Source organism: Bos indicus, chromosome 9 (assembly GCF_029378745.1).
Source record: "Bos indicus isolate NIAB-ARS_2022 breed Sahiwal x Tharparkar chromosome 9, NIAB-ARS_B.indTharparkar_mat_pri_1.0, whole genome shotgun sequence".
In the NCBI taxonomy this organism is placed as follows: domain Eukaryota; kingdom Metazoa; phylum Chordata; class Mammalia; order Artiodactyla; family Bovidae; genus Bos; species Bos indicus.
Genome location: NC_091768.1, coordinates 74,490,854 through 74,510,665, shown reverse-complemented (window position 1 = coordinate 74,510,665; position 19,812 = coordinate 74,490,854). Strand labels below are relative to the sequence as shown.

At 40.2% G+C, this 19,812-nt stretch overlaps 1 pseudogene; it reads right to left on the bottom strand.

Moving 5' to 3' along the window:
* Positions 1 to 578: 578 nt before the first annotated feature.
* LOC109563555 (zinc finger protein 639-like) lies at positions 579 to 19,594 on the bottom strand (annotated as a pseudogene).
* Between the last annotated feature and the right edge of the window lie 218 nt (positions 19,595 to 19,812).

Genomic DNA, 19,812 nt, shown 5'->3' with positions numbered 1-19,812 from the left:
TGGTACAGAATCCACCTACCAATACAGGAGACAAGGGTTCGATTCCTGGTCCAGGAAGATCCCACATGCCATGGAGTAACTACACCTGTGTGCCACAACTATTCAGCCTGTGCTCTAGAGCCTGGGAGCTGCAACTCCTGAGCCCACACACCCTAAACCCTGTGCTCAAGGGAAGCCACTGCCAGGAGAAGCTGGCATACAACAATGAGAGTAGCTTCTGCTTGCTGCAACTAGAGAAAAGCCCACGCAACAATGAAGACCCAGCACAGCCAAAAATAAGCAGAAAATTTTTTTAAAGGGGCCACGTCAGCTAAATTTCATTACAAGCTCAGTTGTTCAGTTGTCTCCTTACCTGCATCTGTGGAAGCTTCCTCCTCTCTGCACTGTCCTGTTCACAGCCATGTCAAAGATGAAAGCAACTGTTACAATCTCTCTTCTAGGAAGTGCTTTTACTTTTTGGATTCAATAGGTTTTCAACCTTAGGTCTGCTGCTGCTGCTGCTGCTAAGCTGCTTCAGTCATGTCCAATTCTGTGGGACCCCATAGACGGCCTCCCACCAGGCTCCCCCGTCCCTGGGATTCTCCAGGCAAGAACACTGGAGTGGGTTGCCATTTCCTTCTCCAATGCATGAAAGTGAAAAGTGAAAATGAAGTCGCTCAGTCATGTCCAACTCCTAGTGACCCCATGGACTGCAGCCTACCAGGCTCCTCTGTCAATGGGATTTTCCAGGCAAGAGTACTGGAGTGGGGTGCCATCACCTTCTCTGAACCTTAGCTCTGGCAGGCTCTAAATATTTTGTAGTTTATGCAGCTTCTCATTGGTAGGACGGGAGCAGTGTGTTTTTATTAATAGTTTTTTGTTCTTTTTAATATGCCTACTGGTGTATTTTAAATTACACATATGCCATTCATTGTATTTCTATTTGCCAGAGCTATTCTATTTATGAGCTTCCCTGGTGGCTCAGTGGTAAAGAATCCGCCTGCAATGCAGGAGACACGGTTCAACCCCTGGGTCGGGAAGATCCTTGGGGGAAGGAAATGGCAACCCAGTCCAGTATTCTTGCCTGAGAAATCCCATAGACAGAGGAGCCTGGTGGGCTACAGTCCATGGGGTTGCAAAGAGTATGACATGACTGAGCAACTAAAACAACACTCTATTCATATGAGTGAGCTGCAGATGGCCTACTCCTTTAGAATGCATTTCTTATGCAAAAGGACATTTTCTTATACAACCCATTTAGGTTTTTTGGTACTACAGAACTTGATGTAGAAAAGATGAGAGAATCTGCCATTTCTTAATGACTCTCATTTAAGCAGCAATTTGGCTAAAGGCAAAAAATGGCCTCTGCAGAATCTATTATGCTAAATTTTAGCAGTATTTTCACATTTTCAGAGGAAAGCTGTAGGCTTATTCCAAGAACACAAGTATAGAAATAGATCTACCAGATCTCAAATACTTTAAGAAGTCAGTGATCTGGAATTTTCTTTATCAACATCTTTCCTATTGCCTATAAAATAGTCATCCTACCTGTCATTCTAAAAAGGCATGCATTCATAAGTTATGTATCAAGTGTTTTGAGTAACACATAGTTTGCACATCAAAAAGGTATGTGAAAAGCACACAGTAGGTATGCAGTCCACTTGCCCTGCTGGCTCACATGTTAACAGAGGAAATCCAAAAGGCTATAATATTTTTTTCCTCCAAAAAAGTCGAATTTATTATTTCACATCAACTTTATAGAAGTTAAAGAGAACAATCAAGTTGTTTCATAGACTGGAAGGTGACTTATTAATTCCCTTTTATGTCCAAATCTCATCAGTCACTACATTTGTGAGGTAAATCAGCCAAATACTTGAAATCCAGATGAATTTTAAGATCTTCAATCTGTCCTGTTGAATATTCACAGTATTGAATAAATAAATCCCTTCAGATAAATGTGAATTTAAATGTTTGCAATATTCTAGCATACTTGATGGACAAGGCAATGGCACCCCACTCCAGCACTCTTGCCTGGAAAATCCCATGGACGGAGGAGCCTGGTAGGCTGCAGTCCATGGGGTCGCTAAGAGTCGGACACGACTGAGAGACTTCACTTTCACTTTTCACTTTCATGCATTGGAGAAGGAAATGGCAACCCACTCCAGTGTTCTTGCCTGGAGAATCCCAGGGACAGGGGAGCCTGGTGGGCTGCCATCTATGGGGTCACACAGAGTCGGACACGACTGAAGCGACGCAGCAGCAGCAGCAGCAGCAGCATACTTGAGATGGAGAAGGAAATGGCAACCCACTCCAGTATTCTTGCCTGGAGAATCCCAGGGACAGAGGAGCCTGGTGGGCTGCCGTCTGTGGGGTCACACAGAGTCGGACACGACTGATGTGACTTAGCAGCAGCATAGGTGAGAAGCCTTTCCCACAGTCATCACAAACATGAGGAAAAATTTTACTGTGTTTAGTAGCAACATGTCTGTTCACATTTGTATGAAGTCTACTCCGAAACCCACACACTTGACAAACAAAGAAGTTTTTACATTTGTCAAATGTGATTTTGCTTAAGAGGCTATACTGTCCATGTTCTCCATTGTTATACTTACCACTTAACTCTATTAAGTGGTACACGCATGCTTGTTTACCACAAGGCCATGCAAGTCTTCTGGATCATTCGTTTCATGTTCACAGAACAGACACAAGTACTGTTCATCACAGCTGCTCCTGGAAATGTAGGTAGAGTTCACTGCTTGAAGAGAACTGTATGTCACATTACTTACACCAATAAAGGTGATCACTAAAATGGGTGTCTGCAACGTGCTGTCTGAAGTTCTCAAAAATTACTGTCTTATAATCACACTATTTATAAATGTAGGGATCCTCTTCATGCAGGTTGGCATGTTCGATCAGAAACATGTTGGTAGAGAAACTCTCTTTGCATACTCGACACACGTTTGAATCAGTACGCTTGTGCTTCAAGATCATACACCTGCTTTAAATTGGAAAAATATTTGCTGTTGAACTCACAGAGTTCACATTTATAGAGGCCACCATTGCCAGCTCCCAGTAAAGGCCATTTCTGCTGTGCAGTCACATTCAAAGCTCGGCTCTTGTCAACAATTTTGCAAAGTTTAGCTGGTGGCTTTTCATCAGTTTGGGCTTGGAATCTCTCAGAGGAATTGTTTCCTGTCTCTATATCATAGTCTTCAGAAACTGCATGCACTTCTGCGGCAACTGGAACACCTTCAGCAGTCTGAACTTCTATGGGGCTCTCCTCTTGGGTTTGCTGGTGGACTGATTCAGGGGAGCACAGTCTTTCATCACAAATTTCAGTATCAGCAGATTTTTCTGTAGGAAAGGCAGTGTGGTCTAGAAGTCTAAGTACAGGACTGGAAACCAGGTAGTTTTAATTTCTGTTTCTGGCCTATATTCCATCTGTAAATTTTGGCAATTCATTTGACATCTCTGTATCAGAATCAAAGATTTTGCTGTCAATTTAAGTCTGGTTATCTCACAGAACATACACTGTAACAATGATCAGAAGAACTTCCATTCAATCCATCTGCAATTCTGCTTATTCCAGAAGAATCTGAATAATGAGAAGGATGTAAAGTTTCCCTTTTTCTTTTTTTAGGATATTCATTCGTATCTTTTTAATTTGGTGTAATTCGTAATACTGGAGTGAGGAAAACTGAATTACAGGGAAATTTTCACAGATGGTGAAATATGCCAGTACCCGGGGGTACCCGACCAGCCCAGGCGCAGCTGCGAGGCAGCGGCCAAGAGGCCCGAGCGTGGTCAGAGGAGCGGCCCTGCTCAGGTTGGTGCTCCACTGGGCCCTATAATACAGCATTTTAAAGAACATCAAGTTTCTTTTTTTTAGAACTTCTAGCATTTTCCAGCTAGGAAGAATTCAAGTCCTAAACAAATGCAAGGTAATAAAACAGACATCATACTGACTGAAAAAGGTTGGTCTCAGAGAACAAGAAAGCAGACTATTCCAATCGTGTCTGCACACGTTTATGGAATCATGCTTACTGGGTACCTCAGGTAGGCTGGCCCACAAGACTTGATTTAAAGGTGGGAGTGGGGAAGACTGGGCTTCCCAGGAGGCACTAGTGGTAAAGAACCCACCTGCCAATGCAGGAGACATAAGAGACATGGATTCGACCCCTGGGTTGGGAAGATCCCCTGGAGGAGGGCATGGCAACCCAGTATTCCTGCCTGGAGAATCCCATGGACAGAGGAGCCTGGTAGGCTAAAGTCCATAGGGTCGCAAAGAGACACGAATGAGCAACTTAGCATGCACACATGTGGGGAGGACTTATGCATCTATATTATAGCTAGTTGGTGCTGCAGGACACTGCTTTTTAAAATATTTTTATTTATTTTTTGGCTGCACCAGGTCTTAGTTGCAGCATGTGAACTTTCTTAGCCGTGACGTGTGGGATCTAGTTCCCTGACCAGGAAGCAAACCCGGGGCCCCTGCATTGGGAATGTGGAATCTCAGCCACTGGACCGCCAGGGAAGTCTCACATAGGCCACTGCTTTTTACAATGTTTTGCTCGCTAGTGGCTTGGGATGAGGAAGGTGGGTGAGACACTGGAGATGGACACAAAGATGCGCCCCTAGCATGAGTAGTGGGAGATGATCAGCTGAAGGAAAAGGTGGCAAAGGAGGAGGAGCCATTGTTGCAAGAAAGCAAAGGAGCAGAAAAAGCTTTTTTGGAAAGTAAGCAAAGAGACACTAAGAGTTAAAAACGGCGAGGAGAGATAGATACTAAATTTTGGTAAAAACATAGATATCAACTAATGGATATAGCAGTATGTATGTTGGGCTACACCCCACAGCTCTGCAAGTTTTGTAGTTGCCCAGCCTTGAGACTGAAAAAGAACCCAGAGATAGCGACAGAGACATCAAAGGCTTAATAGATGGGAGGTCTTACATACCTCAAGCAGGTCCTGGAGAATCCACATGCAACAGACTGTGGACAAGACATGGGAGCAGTCTTCGCTACCTGGAGGGAAAAGGCTACTATTTATACAAAGAATTGACATCAGGTTGGCTCATCAGCTACCAGGGAAACCAGCAGCTGAGGCACGTCCCTCATTGCCCCTTGGGTTAATGACCATCACAAGAGTAGATATTGCCCTTTAATAAATTAGCAGATGGAGCCCTTCTGGCCTAAGGGGCAAGCATGCTTATGAGAACAGGGCACAGGTGAAGCAGGGACTGGTTAAGCAGGGGGCTCAAAGAGCAAGAGAATAGCCATCTTGCATGGCCCGATCATATACTCCTTCCCTACCTATCCTGAATGACCCTTATAGTCACAGGGGTCGTATGGGGGTTCTGATGACACACACGGCTGTTCTAGACTCCATTCACTGTTTTTTTTGCATTGCCTGAGGACTCAGGCAGGCCTTTTGTAATATCTTCCACCTGTTGTAACGCATTGCAGACGACACAGGGAACAATGGCTGTTATCACGCTGTATCACTGCTTTGCCCCCTTCTGTAGCTAAAGTCAGAAACCCAAGGTACTCTTACTATTTTACCATTGCCACAGGTCCCAACCAAGCCCTACAAACCTGCTCCTAAGTCCATGTCCCTAAAGCCTGTGTCTGTAATTGTTTAGGGGTGATGGGTTCAGTGTATGGTTGTCTTTTGTAGCTAACCCAGGTCCTTGTATTTTGTCTATGTGAAGCCTACCCCGTACAATGAGATGAACCATGAGGATGGAGCTGCTACTTTTAAGCTGGGAAAAGACTGAGGTTAACAGAATATCACCAATATAATGGAAGAGAAAGCTATCTCTCCCAGTAGACACCTGTCACAGGTCCCCAGATGCTAGTGGATGGCCACCTTGGCATCACCCCCACAGCTTTCTGTTCCCCGTCCTTATGTCCTTATTTCCTGGTGCCTTGGCGTTCCCCAGGAGTTTCCTCAGCCTCTTGGCTGGCTCAGCAATTGTTGGGCTACACCCCTTGGCCTGCAAGCCTTGTAGTTGCCCAACCTCAAGACTGAAGAAAGAGCTCAGAGACAGTGACCCAGATATAAATGACTCCATAGGTCGGGAATCTTACCCATCTGAAGCAAGGTCCTGGAGTGACACACTGCCATGTGCGGCAGACAGTAAGCAGGACACAGCAGCCATCTTTGCCACAGCAGATGTGGGGGAGGAGCCTGCCATTTACAGGGGGAACTGATGTCAGCTATTGCCTCATCAGCAACCAGGGAAACCAGCAACTGAGGCACTTCCCTCATTGCTCCTTGAGCATCAGAAGGTGTTTTCCTTTAATAAACTAGCAGGTGGAGCCATTCTGGCCTAAGAGGCAGGGGGCAAGCACATTCATGTGAGTAGGGTATAGGTAAAGCAAGGGCTCAAAGACCAAGAGAACAGCCATCAGAGTGGTCTGACTATACAGTACATAACTGATTATACAGTACATAACTAAGGTCCCGGCACTGCAGGCTGTCCTTGCACTGACAGAGAAGCCCCAAGAGTGGAGGGTTTTGATGACTTCTAAGACTCAAGAGTTAGAGTAGAGAGGAGATGGCAGGTAGTTCAATCTTTCCACCAGAGACGGCTACAGCCAATCTTCCCTCTCTGCCTCAAATTACCTAGGTGCACATACAACTGCCTCTGCAAATACTAATCTTTCTCCATTATCCAGATTTCTATTTCATATTTCTATTAGCATGACTTTTATCCTGTGAAATTGTGCTCAGTCACTCAGTCATGTCTGACTCTTTGCAACCCACTTGGCTCCTCAGTCCATGAGAATTTCCCAGGCAAGAATCCTGGTGTCGGGTGCCATTTCCTACTCCAGGCGATCTGTGAAATAATAGCCTATCATGTAAAGCAGCATTTGATTCTTTCTTGATCTTATTTACAATATAAGGATAATTTAATCAACCAGGAATGGGTCTATTACAGTAGTTCTCAAACTCGAGTGTATGTTACAGTCACCTGGAAGGTTTGTTAAACCACAGCTTGCTGGACCTCATCCCAGAATTTCTAATCCAGTGGTTCTGTGGAAAGAACAGAATTTGCATGTCTAATAAGTCCCTGGGTGAGGCTGCTGCTGTTTCCAGAATCATTTGCTCTGTTATAGTCACCTGGGATGAATGATGATTCCAGCTGTTCCCCCATCATCATGCTTCTCTTTGATAAAAGGAAAAGGAAAGAGCATCTCAGTTCACATGGATAAAAAAAAAAGTTACATTCAAAATGTTGTACAACTGATTGCAACTCACCAGGGTGCTGACACCAGGCTTGAGAACAACTTTAAACTATTGACCAAAGGAAGGGTCTGGATTACTTACAGAGGCAAAATGCTGTCAGTTGGGCAGAATGTCAGGATTAGTATCTTTCTAAGAGTCAGCTAGATCCTTTTGAAGAGGACTTCTTGAAAATTAAATGTTTCTTTAAATAGAACTATGACAAGCACTCCCTCATTCCTGTATTTTTTTCTGATCGATGCAATGGCAAAGCCTGTTTTAATGAGATATGATTTTATAAGTTATTTGGCATCAAGTTACTTGTGTTTGATGAGATAATTCATTTCTTATCCTTGTCATATGCATAATACTCAATTTCTTCACCCAAGGAACAACTGATCAATAAATATTTGTTGAATGAATATTCAACATCATAAAACTGAGTATAATTCTTGTGTTGTCCTGTTGGCTGCATAAGGATAATAGACATGGTGCTAAAAACTCAAGTTGTTAAGGTGAGGGTCACAAAGGGAGAAATCTTCAGAAAAAAGATGTAGTGGGGAGACGTGTTGTTTTACCGAGGAACTTTCATGCAAGAGCCTCTGCCACGACAGTAGATTATGTAGATTACTGTCTGCACCAGAATGTGCAGCTGGGGGTGACATGGGACTGGGACCCAGCCTGCATTCTGTTCATCTACTCATCAAGCCACGTACCTGAGCATGGGGCTGCCACCATCCAAGGAAAGAATAGGTTTGCCTAATTAATCTCAAAGATGCATGCTCAGTTGCTCAGCCATGTCTGAATTGCTGTGACACTTTGGACGATAGCCCATCAGGCTCCTCTGTCCATGGGATTTTCCAGGCAAGAATACTGGAGTGGATTGCCATTTCCTCTTCCAGGAGATCTTCCCGACCCAGGGATTGAATCTGAGTCGCCTGTGTCTTCAGCATTGTAGGCAGATTCTTTACCCATTGAGCCATCAGGGAAGCCCCCAATACCGATTAACTCTTGGCAGCCTAGTTTCCCTGTGTCTGGATTTTTCTCCATTAATTGGTCATTGGCCATCTTGAAAATGTTGGTGGGTACATAGCACTACTAATTGTTTCACCTGAACACTTCATGCATGGAACCCCATGGTGGACCTCCAAGAATTCTTTGTTGCCATGCCCCCATCAGCAGAGGATTGGACTCTTTTCTATGAATACTGATGGACAGCTTTACTTTGTGGATTTAGGGATTCTGGGAAGGCCTGATAAATGATCCCCAGAGGAATCTTACCCTATTTAACAACTAGAGCTTGACATTCCAATTTAATTTGATCATCTTAGCTCAAGGCATGTTGAAATGAAACAAGTAATTAAGAATTATTCTGCTGTCAGTGTACTGCTTTTAGCACTCTGTGGTTACGTATGTCACAGTACTGAGCAGAAGACATTATGGATTTACTTGGCTGAGCCATTTCCCTTATCCTAGGCTCTCTGGGTCTTGTCTCAGTTTTAGTCCTCTCATTTTCCCCAGTACTTCCTACAATCTCTGTTACATAGTAGGCCCTCAGCAGATGTTTATTGACTAAATGAATCACCAACAATCCTATCACATCCTTGTTTAGTTTATTCAGAAAAATTAAGATTCTATGTTCATAACCTTAAAATTTTATTTTTAAGGTACGCTAAAGATTTTGATTTCTTATTTTCTGATCTAGATGGTAAACCCAAATTAGTTCTTCGCATCTTTAGATTTACAGATGTCTTATCATTTGGAATAAAAATCACTTCACAGAAAATGGTTTGTTATTACCATCTGCTTCTTTCATTTGACTCTGTTCAATTTTCAAATGAGCTTTAACATTCTACTCTAGTACATATTATTTTCATTGCTTTTCTTCATATTTTGGGCATTTGTTCTGGCACTATCCATTAGACCATATCCTCCTCTTACATGGAGCAATGGCTAGCAAATGGCCGTTCACCAAGAACTACATTTCCCAGCCCTCACTGGGTCAAGTTGTGGTCATGTGACTAGTCCACACCAATAAAATGTGATCAGAAATGATGTCTTCTTCTAGGCCAATATAAAAAAGTATACTTCCTCTGTACCCCTTTTTTCTTTTGCTGGTTGTCATAGAGCAATAATGAGCCTTGTAATCTTTACTGTATTATGGATTCCTTTGGCACACATTAAAAGCCTCTGAATCCCTTTGCAGAATGTTTGTTAAATGTATACAAATCTAGAATTATAAAGGAAACAAACTATATTAAATAAAATTATTAGACTATTTAGAAAATCAGTAATACATAATATATCTGAGTATATTCATTATCTATCACTATGTAACAAATTACCATAAAACAAATTTTTTTTCATGGTTTCTGTGGGTCAGGAGCAGCTTAACTGGGCAGTTCTGGTCCAGAGTCTTTCAAAAGGCTACATTCAAGGTGACAATTAGGAATGCAATCATCTGGAAGCTCGAGTCAGGGAAAGACCCACTGCTAAGCTTGCTCAAACAGCTGTTGGCAGGTTTCAGTCCTTTGTCACATCCATTCCTCCAAAGAGTTCTCATGTCATGGCAGCATGACCTCCCCAAGAGCAAGTGCTCAAAGAAAGGGCACAGAATCCATTGAAATGTTATAGCCTAATCTCAGAAATGACATAGAATCACTTTTACCAGAATCTATTCACTAGAAGAGTATTACACAAAGGTGCAAATGCCAGGAAACTGGGGGCCATGCAAAAGCCTGCATACCACAATGATTTTTTTGTTTTTGTTTTGTATTAAAATACAAGATCTAGAGGAAAGTCTAATAACCACTGCAATTTTGAAAGTGTGCTGAGTATAAGTGATTCTTTGAAAGTTTGGCAACAACAGTGATGATTTTAAAAATCTATGATTTGTTTGTTACAAAGATGCAAGTACTGCTAATAGTTTCTGTGGTTCTTGCCTATATTTATAATTAAAGGAAAGGACAAATTTTGGTTTGAAATTAACAGTGATGTAACTTTTCCCTTGCAAATATATGGGCAGCCCTGAATTCTATCCATGAATCCTTTGGAGGTTAGCAGACTCTTGAATTCTAGCCAATGACCCTATGAGATTGGAGAGCCCCAGATAGCTTAGTACCCCAAATCACTACTTGAGGAAATAGTTATCAAACCATTACAATTGCCTTGATCTGTTGAGAGAGAGAAAGCCTCTATCATGTGTGAGCCATTATATAGAGTCTATTTGTTATTAAAACTATTTGTTGTCTAGTCCCTAAGTTTTGTCCAACTCTTTTGTGACCCTGTGGACTGTAGCCCACCAGGGGCCTGTCACAGGGTTTCCCAGGCAAGAATCTGGAGTGGGTTGCCATTTCCTTCTCCAGGGGATCTTCCCAACCCAGGGATCAAACCTATGTCTCCTGCATTGACAGGCAGATTCTTTACCAATGAGCCATTCTCTCTCTCTCTCTTTAGTCGATAAGTCAAGTCTGACTCTTTGCCGTGGACTACAGCCTGCCAGGCTCCTCTGTCCATGGGATCCTCTAGGCAAGAATACTGGAGTGGGTTGCCACTTCCTTCTCCAGGGGATCTTTCCGACCCAGGAATCAAACCTGGGTCTCCTGCATTGCAGGTAGATTCTTTACCAACTAAGCTATGAAGGAAGCCCCAATGAGCCATTAGGGAAGTCCATTTGGTACTACAGCCTATCCTATACTCCCTAATACATTTGCCAATTAATTACAATATTATTTCTACTTTATTTTGTCCTTCAACATACACTTTTGAGTAAAATTTTAACTTACCTTTGTGTTAAATTCCATAAATTTATCTGCTATTTTAGAGCATTCATCTCATTCCACTATCATCTAATTCACTAACTTAATATGTACATGTAATAAAGACATGTAGAGACTAAATTATATTATTCCAGTGACTTTTATGTTTTTCTTCAGGTTTCAGTTTTATACACCAGATGGTTGCCAGCTGGATCCTTATGAATAAATTGTAAATAATCAATAATAATCAATATTTTTATGGCTCATGCTCCTAAAAGATATTTAAGCACGTTAATGAACTTGTGTTCAAACAATGAGCATCTCATCACAGGGACAACAGATCATCCCACATCCCATTGGCAGAAATATCTCCCTGGGACAAGTAATGGAGCCTGAAAGACTGAAGGTATCTAGGTAAAGCTTCTGGATGGGTTTGTGTTAAAAGAAATTAACCTAGTTATAGTACAAGGTTGGGAGAAGGCAATGGCAACCCAGTCCAGTACTCTTGCCTGGAAAATCCCATGGACTGAGAAGCCTGGTAGGCTGCAGTCCATGGGGGCGCTAAGAGTCCGACACGACTGAGCGTCTTCACTTTCACTTTTCACTTTCTTGCACTGGAGAAGGAAACGGTGACCCACTCCAGTGTTCTTGTCTGGAGAATCCCAGGGACGGGGGAGCCTGGTAGGTTGCCGTCTATGGGGTCCCACAGGGTCGGACATGACTGAAGCGACTTAGCAGCAGCAGCAGCAGCAGTACAAGGTTGAAGGGGTTTTGTTGTCATGGACATTAAAAAAAAATGGTACAACCACTAAGAAAACAAAGTCGGGTCTGTGATTTTACAATTCTTTCTAAAATTGAATTTTAAAGATGAGCCAGTGGTGTTAATTTCAACCTAACTAGCCAGATCCTAGTATGACAAAATGAATTTTGAAAATAATTGTCTTGCAAAAGATCAAGTCATTTTTAGGCATATATATAATGGCTGGTTGGAAGTCAGCATAAAGATTCCTTTTAAATGGAAGCGAACCATGTAACATTTATAGTTTTCTTACTGAACTATATAGTACTCCCTTTCACTGTTCAAGAGAAGATTCATTAAGCAAAAACAGCACTATAGGGCACTCCAGAAAAAAAAAAAAAAGAAACAACAATTCTCTCTGGAAGCAAATATCCCCCAGCAGTAATTTAGAACTAGATTGATCAAAATGGTGATTTACTAATGAATATTTCATATTCCTCTATTAAAGTATAATTTTGACCATGATTTATAAGAACCACATACAAAAAAAAATCTTTTCTTACTTAGTTCTTAGCTCCTCATTATCTTATGCAACTTAAGTAAAACTAAATGGTCTAAAGTGAAGACAAATTTGTATTATAATAGCAGTGCTTATTGTAAAAGTTTTAGAATATACAGAAAAGCTTGCCGCAACTAGAGAAAGCCCATGCACAGCAACAAAGACCCAGTGCAGCCAAAAATACATAAATAAAATAAATTAAAAAAAGAAAAAGTGTTGTGCTACATTGAAATTAGTTACAGAATGATAATATATATATATATATTCTCATATAATTTTATTACTTTATTATAAAATTCTAATGCAGTTTTCTTTATGAAAAGCTATAGAATGGAGTTAAACTGTTGGGTCTCTGATAATGTTTGTAGACCATCTAAAGTATAAAATTATTATGACCCTGTATAAGATTATATAACTTATATTGGAAAGAGCAAGCCATCTGCAAAGATGGCCAGAACTTTTCTTATGACTTGGATTTATCTGACAACTCCCAGTAACTTTAAAACCTAGATGAATATTTATTTCCCTTACATTTACTTTTTACTTCCTTTCAGTTTCATGGGGCAAAAATCAGGTATTTTCATAAACAAAGCATAGCCTAAGGTTTGGAGGAAGAGAAGATTCAGGTGTGGCACTGATAATTTATTTTCTGTCTTGATGAAAAATTGTGCTGAATAACAGAATAAAACATGGCATCAAAATTCATCTAGTTGACTTTATCTACTTTTCAAATTTCAATCATTTTTTGACATTGACACAATCATTTATCTCTGAAAAGTTGGAGGGCATATGCCTTCCCTGCAGGCAATTTATATATTTATAACTGAGCCATCTTCTCAGAGAGATTATTTAATTCTGCTTCCTCTTCCACACCTGTCATCCCATTGTATACACCCTTAGTGTCTCATTTTTCTAATGCTTTAAACATTTAATTTCCAGTTAATATGCACCTTAAATTCATCCTTGAGCTGTCTAGGCTTGAATGCAGATATCATTACCCTATAGTCCCCTTGACACAATGAATTCACAATTTCTGTGCATTTTGTTACCCGCCCCCTCTTGGCTTTTCTTAAGGCACTAATAAATATACCAGCCTGAAACCCTCAAATAGATTTTCATTTCACATTTATCCTTTTGAACAGCCTGGTGCAGCATATAACTGTGGCCCAGATCTGGGAACTACTTAGCCTCCCCTAATGCGAATAGTTTTGTGGTACATGTGATTCGTGGTGCATGTTAGAGTTAGAGCTGGATAATTCCAACAATGTCATTGCTGAGAAAGTACAGCAGGTCAGGGTAATGTTATTACTTATCTTGTGCTTTAAATGCATAAATACAAAAGGAAATTTGAAAAGACATAAAACACTAATACTTAAAATTACAGTTCTACTTAAGATAGAACTATATTATGCATCATTTCTCTATCAAGACCATTTAATCATTACTTGGACACTGAAATTTCTTTAAAAATTTATTTTATTTATTTGGCTGCATCAGGTCTTCATTGCAGCATGCAGGATCTTTAGTTGTGGCATACGAATTCTTGTTTGTGGCATGTGGGGTCTAGTTCTTTGACTAAGGATCAGATCTTGGCTTCCTGCATTGGGAATGCAGAGTCTTAGCCACTGGACCACCAGAAAAGTCCCTTAAATTTCTAAATTTGTTTACTTTGGGGTAATAAGAGAAATGTTCAGATAAATATATATGCATGTGTACATATGCTAGACTATGTATCTTATTACTTAGAATCAGATATATGGGAACTATTAACCAACTTGCATATAAGAGGAACAGTACAAGGTCAGGTTGATCTAATATTACCTCTACTAATAGTATTTACATGGTTAAAACTGCTGTGAAAAGATGGTAGTCTTTAGAGCCGGATGGACATTTGATAAATTTAGTTGACATGTGACTTTGGCAAGATACTCTACTTCTGCAAGTTTCAATTTCCTTATTGTTAAAACTGGGACTATTTATTGAATGTTATATAGTCAGTTCTGCCATAGTGAAACATGTGTGTTCATAAAAATTCATGTGCTAGGGCCCAGAAATAAACATACACATGTACAGTCAGTTAATCTGTGACAAAAGAGGTAAGAACATACAATTGAGAAAAGACGATCTCTTTAGCAAGCAATGCTAGGAAAGTTGGATGGCTGCTGGGAAAGTTGGATGGCTGCAGGTAAATCAATGAGGTTAGAACACTCCCTCACATCATACACAAAAATAAACTCAAAATGGCTTAAAGACTTAAATATAAGCCACTAATGACACCATATGACACTTGCCTGGTGGTAGAATGGCTAAGACTCCATGCTCTCAATGCAGGGGGCCCAGGGTGGATCCCTGGTCGGGGAAATAAGATTTGACGCATCACAACTAAGATTCTACATGCTGCAACTAAGACTCAGTACAGCCAAATAAATACATATTAAAAATAAAAAAAGACATACTATAAAACTCCTAGAAGAGAATATAGGCAAAACATACTCTGACATAAATCATAGCATTGTTTTCTTAGGTCACTCTCCCAAGGCAAAAAGAAGTGAAAGCAAGAGAAAAGAGTAACAGAAGATGAGATGGATGGCATCACTGACTGAATTGACATGAGTTTGAGCAAACTCTTGGAGACAGTGAAGGACAGGGAAGCCTGGTGTGCTGCAGTTCATGGGGTTGCAAAGAGTTGGATACGACTTAGAGATCGATCAACAACCTATAATGGAAAAGAATCTGAAAAAGAATGTATACATATATGTAGCTACATATATATACACATATGTATATATGATTGAATTACTTTGCTGTACATCTGAAACTAACACAACCTTGTAAGTCAACTACACTTCAATAAAAATTTTTTTTTAAAAAGGTAATGTGCTAGGCAAAATAACAATAAAAATCACAGGGCTTTTGGCAAAAATAGACTTAGGATATAATACTCAAAAACTTCATCAGTTACATGTGAAAAAAAATAGGAACCTAGCAAGTATGGTAGCAGAGTTTCATACATGTTAAGTGGTTAAGAAACACATAAATACTAAAATACTATTTTATTTTAAAAACACCTGGTTTACTTGTAGAAATGAGTATCAAGAAAGCTGTGAGCTGTTGTGAAGAGGCAGAAGGAGAGAAATCTGAAATCAGAAGGAAAGCTGTAACATGAACAGAGGATGAATGTGAGTTGAAATAGCTGGTAGGTGCTGGAGTTGCTTATGTTTCAGAATTCTCATTCAGTTCAGTTCAGCTGGGTGTTAATTATTGCACTCATGTAGTGTTTCTTGCAGACTAAGTGGCACAGAAGCCCACTGTCCTTGTCTTTTTGACTTCACACACTTAAGCACATGCTTCTTTTGGCTTCAAAGACAACCTCCGAGATGGTCTCCAATGATCTCCACTTTCTGGTATCCACACCTTTTAGTCTGCTTTCACACTGCACCAGGGTAGGTCTGAACAGCCAATAAAATATAGTAGAGTGATGGTGTCACTTCTGAGATTAGCTTATAAAGGTAACAACTTCTGTCTTGGACTCCCCTTTCTCCCATCATTAACTGGGGGAAGCCAGCTATAGCATGAGGACACTGAGGCAACCCGTGCAGAGGTCCATGTGATTGGGAACTGAGGTCTCCTGCCAACGTTCACATGAGTGATTGTGGAGTGCATCTCCAGACTTCAGATGTTTGCAGTCTCAGCTGACAACTTCACTGCAACTTCATGAGAGACCCTGAGCCAGAATCAGGCAGATAACCCCTCCAGATTCCTGACCCACAGACACTGTGAAATTATTGTTTAAAGTTGCTACGTTTTGTTATACAGTAACAGAGAAACTACTACATTTGATTTTGTCTTCTACCTCCCTGGCTGTTTTTTCTCAATCTCCTTACTGGTTCCTCTCCTCTTTAAATAAATGTATAAATGTTGAAATTCCCTGGAGCAGAAAAGATCACCTTCTGTTTCTGGAATGGAAAGAATGGTAGTGAACATAATTAATCAAGAGGAGGGTGGTTCCAGGTGAGAATAAATAGATAAGTGCAGGTCGTGGTACATAAGTGGTTATGTATATATAGTGGATAAGCTACATAAGTAGTTTGGATTTCAATCCAGCTGCAGTGGAAGGTTAAGATTGTAATCAGAGATATGGCATGATTTATTTGAAAGGGATCATTCAAGTTCTCTCTGAGAAATGGACTGACAGTGGGCAGGGAGACCAGCTAGGAGGCTGTTTTAGTTTAAGTGAGATAACAATGATAATTGTGAGAAAAGGAAAATGCAAATAATTGTAAATGTATTTTGGAAATGGATTGACAGGTCTCAGCTTATTTATTGGATTAAAAATTCAGGGAAAGAGGAAATAGTGTTGCTCCCTAGATTTTGACCTTAATTCACTGGATTTTGATAGTGTTATAATAGTTGGGAAGATTGGAGAGAATAATAGGGAAGGAAAGAATAAACAGGTTGGGAAAAAGAAAGGAAATTAGAAATTTCATTTTTTTCTAACATTTTCATTTATTTATTTAGATGCACTGGGTCTTAGTTTCAGCATGCAGGATCTAGTTCCCCCACCAGGGACAAATTCAGACCTCCTGCATTGGGAGCATTTAAAACTAAACTAATTTAGTTTTAGCCACTGGATCACCAGGCAAGTCCCAGGAATTCCATTCTTAATATTAGGTTTGAGATGTGTGTGAAACCTCCAAGAAAGACAAGGTATGAAGTCAAGTATGTGTGGGTCTGTGGTTCAAAGAATTCCAGTTTTGAGATAAAGTACAAAGATGATACTTAAAATCACAGGATGACAGATATAGAAAGACAAGAGATGACTCAGGACTGAACCCTAAAGAATTTCAACAAAGAATGTTCTGCTCCTCCTATAACCTCTCTCAAGGAAGAAATGGTTTTTGGTGATAAAGCTAATAATAATTCCATTACCTCACTTTTGGTGGCCTTTCCTCTCTGCTCTTTAATAGCTAGATTAAATAGCCAGCTGGCATAATCTGTGGGCAAGTATTTCTTATGAAAACTTTGAAAGTATTACATTTATTGCAATAATCTTTGTGAGAAAGATGCACATTAATCTTGGTGGGACTTAAGAACAATGCTTAACAGTCATATTTTGATATTTCAATTTTTTAAAATGAATATTAAAGAACAATAGTGTAATAAATAATTCTTGAATATATAATTTTGGTAATTTTAAATCTTGGGGAAAAAACAACTTCCATGTTCGTAGCAGGCAAATCGAGGATAGAAAGGGGGGGGGGCGGGGTGGAGGAGGGTGGAACCCAGTCAACTTGCGCTCACCAGTAGGAAGTGAAATAGATTTGGCAAGGGAACCATTTCAATTGTACAGATACGAAAAAATGCCAGACCATTTGGGAAAATATCCTCATAAATAGAAAATGTCTCTACCCAAAACACAGCATGCAGTTGAGGGTTCTTGTTTGTGAGCAACAGAAACCAACTCTGGTTAGCTCATTCAGAAATTTACTGAAATATCAGCTAGCTCCAAGTATCAGGATACATTTTATCACACACACACAAAAAAAGAAATCAATACAAAGCCTTGGGAAGGATAGGAACTGAGGAGGTAGCAGAAACAATAGCCAACCACTCACAGCCCCCCAGCCTACATAACCTAAACTCTTTTGGCCCAACTTTGTTTTGCCTGCTTCCCACTACTAATGGGTTAGCAACAGTTACTATTCTCAGGGAGTGGGAACACGCCCTCCAAATTCCCCTTCAACTTTAATTTCCCCAAATGAGAAAACAGTTCCAATGTTGTTCAGCCTAAAAAGACAAACAAAACCAGTAGAAGGAGGGAGTCTGCCTTCCAAGTCTAACCTTCCAACACCATTTTCAGATAGCAAGTCCTTTCTTGTTCTCTCTTTCAAGTTACCTTAAATGAAACAAACCAAAACCCTAAGGAAAGAGTTTTATAAACATAGAGTAAACTATCAATGTTAAGTTAAATTTAGCTTACTGATTGATTATTCTTTTTGTAGGCATTTATCTTATTAAGGTTGGTCATTTGTTTACAATTACTATTTCTTCTTGGGAAAATTTCTTTTTATACAATGTCCTTTTGTTAAATGGGCTCTTGATTTTCTCATGTTCCTCTCCACTTTCTTTGTATTTTCAACAGGGTAAAAAGTTCCATTACAAAGAATGGAACTGTATTGGTGGAATGTCAGGTTTTGAAAGTAAAAGAAAACAATACAGTGAAGTACATAAACCATGATCTAAATTCAATATCCTCTAATTTTGGAGATTGATAAAAGTGTCATATAGCAAATGAACCTAATTCAAAAGAAGCCTGGATTGCTTTTTATTAAAGGATTTGTTCCAATGTCTCTTCTACTTAGTTATTACCTCAGGTTATTTAAAGGCCGTTATACTGCCTCAGATAGCAACATGACTTCGTTTTCAATGCATTCGCAACAGAATTGCAGAGAAACGCTTAAGATAATATCCTAGCTTATAAAACACTCGTCAGATTGTGGTTTATCCTGATATAATGGGTAAGGGCTTTTAGCTTTAAATCAACCCCCTCCCTTACTTGCAGAATAGTAGTTGTATTGAGCCATCAACGGCTTTTCCTTTTTTTCTTGTAATATAGTTTATCCATTCAACAAATATTTATTGAGCACCTGCTGAATGCTTGGGACTTATCAGTGCACGACATAGGCCAGAGATTCCTGCTTCCACATTCTGACAGTGGTGAGGGGTTGAGGGGCAGGCTGTACAAGAAATAACCGAGAATACATCCCATAAAAATGAGGTATTTTTTCTAGTTGAGCTCGTAAATTGGACGTGATGAGAGAATGCCCTAAGCACAGTATTAAATCCACGGCTAGGGCCCAATACTGGACTGCATTTACTGACAGAAGACTGGTTACTAATTAGAACTTTTAAATCCTTTCAGGCAGTTCAGGTCCCTTAACAACAAAGTAATAACGATTTTAGGCCCTAAGGAATTACGCGCAGCTAAGTCTTAATAGAAAATGTGCTACGACTCTTACTTGAAATTTTATCCAAATGAAAAAATGTGGCTTCCCTTATTCATAATCTGGTTTATATTTTTGGCAGATTAGGTTGTTTCTGGACCAGCACAACTGATCGTTAAGCTTCGTGTTTTGCTTTATTTTTATGCTCAAACCAACGTCTCGAGGCGTCTAAGTGGTAATGCTTTAACCACGTCCGAGGACAAGAAGCAACCTCTGACGCAAACCGCCAGGATAGCCTAAGCCACTTCGGAGTACTGCAGCGTGAACTCCGCTACGGGTGGGAGAGTTGGTGTGACGCCACTCAAGAAACGGACGCAGATCGTGGCCATTTTTCTACTTCTAAGTGCGTCTGGCATATTTTCTATCAAACAAAAAGCTACACTTCCTAGCTTACAGTTGGCGTCTGAGAAAAAACTCGGCGCTTCCTGGCAGAGAGACGCAATGTGCTAATAGAGTCCGTGTCTTTTCCTCAGTGTGAAATTATCCTTTTGTTTCCGGCCTGGTCAGAGTTGGTCCCACAGAAAAAATAGACCAGACGAGCAAAAGT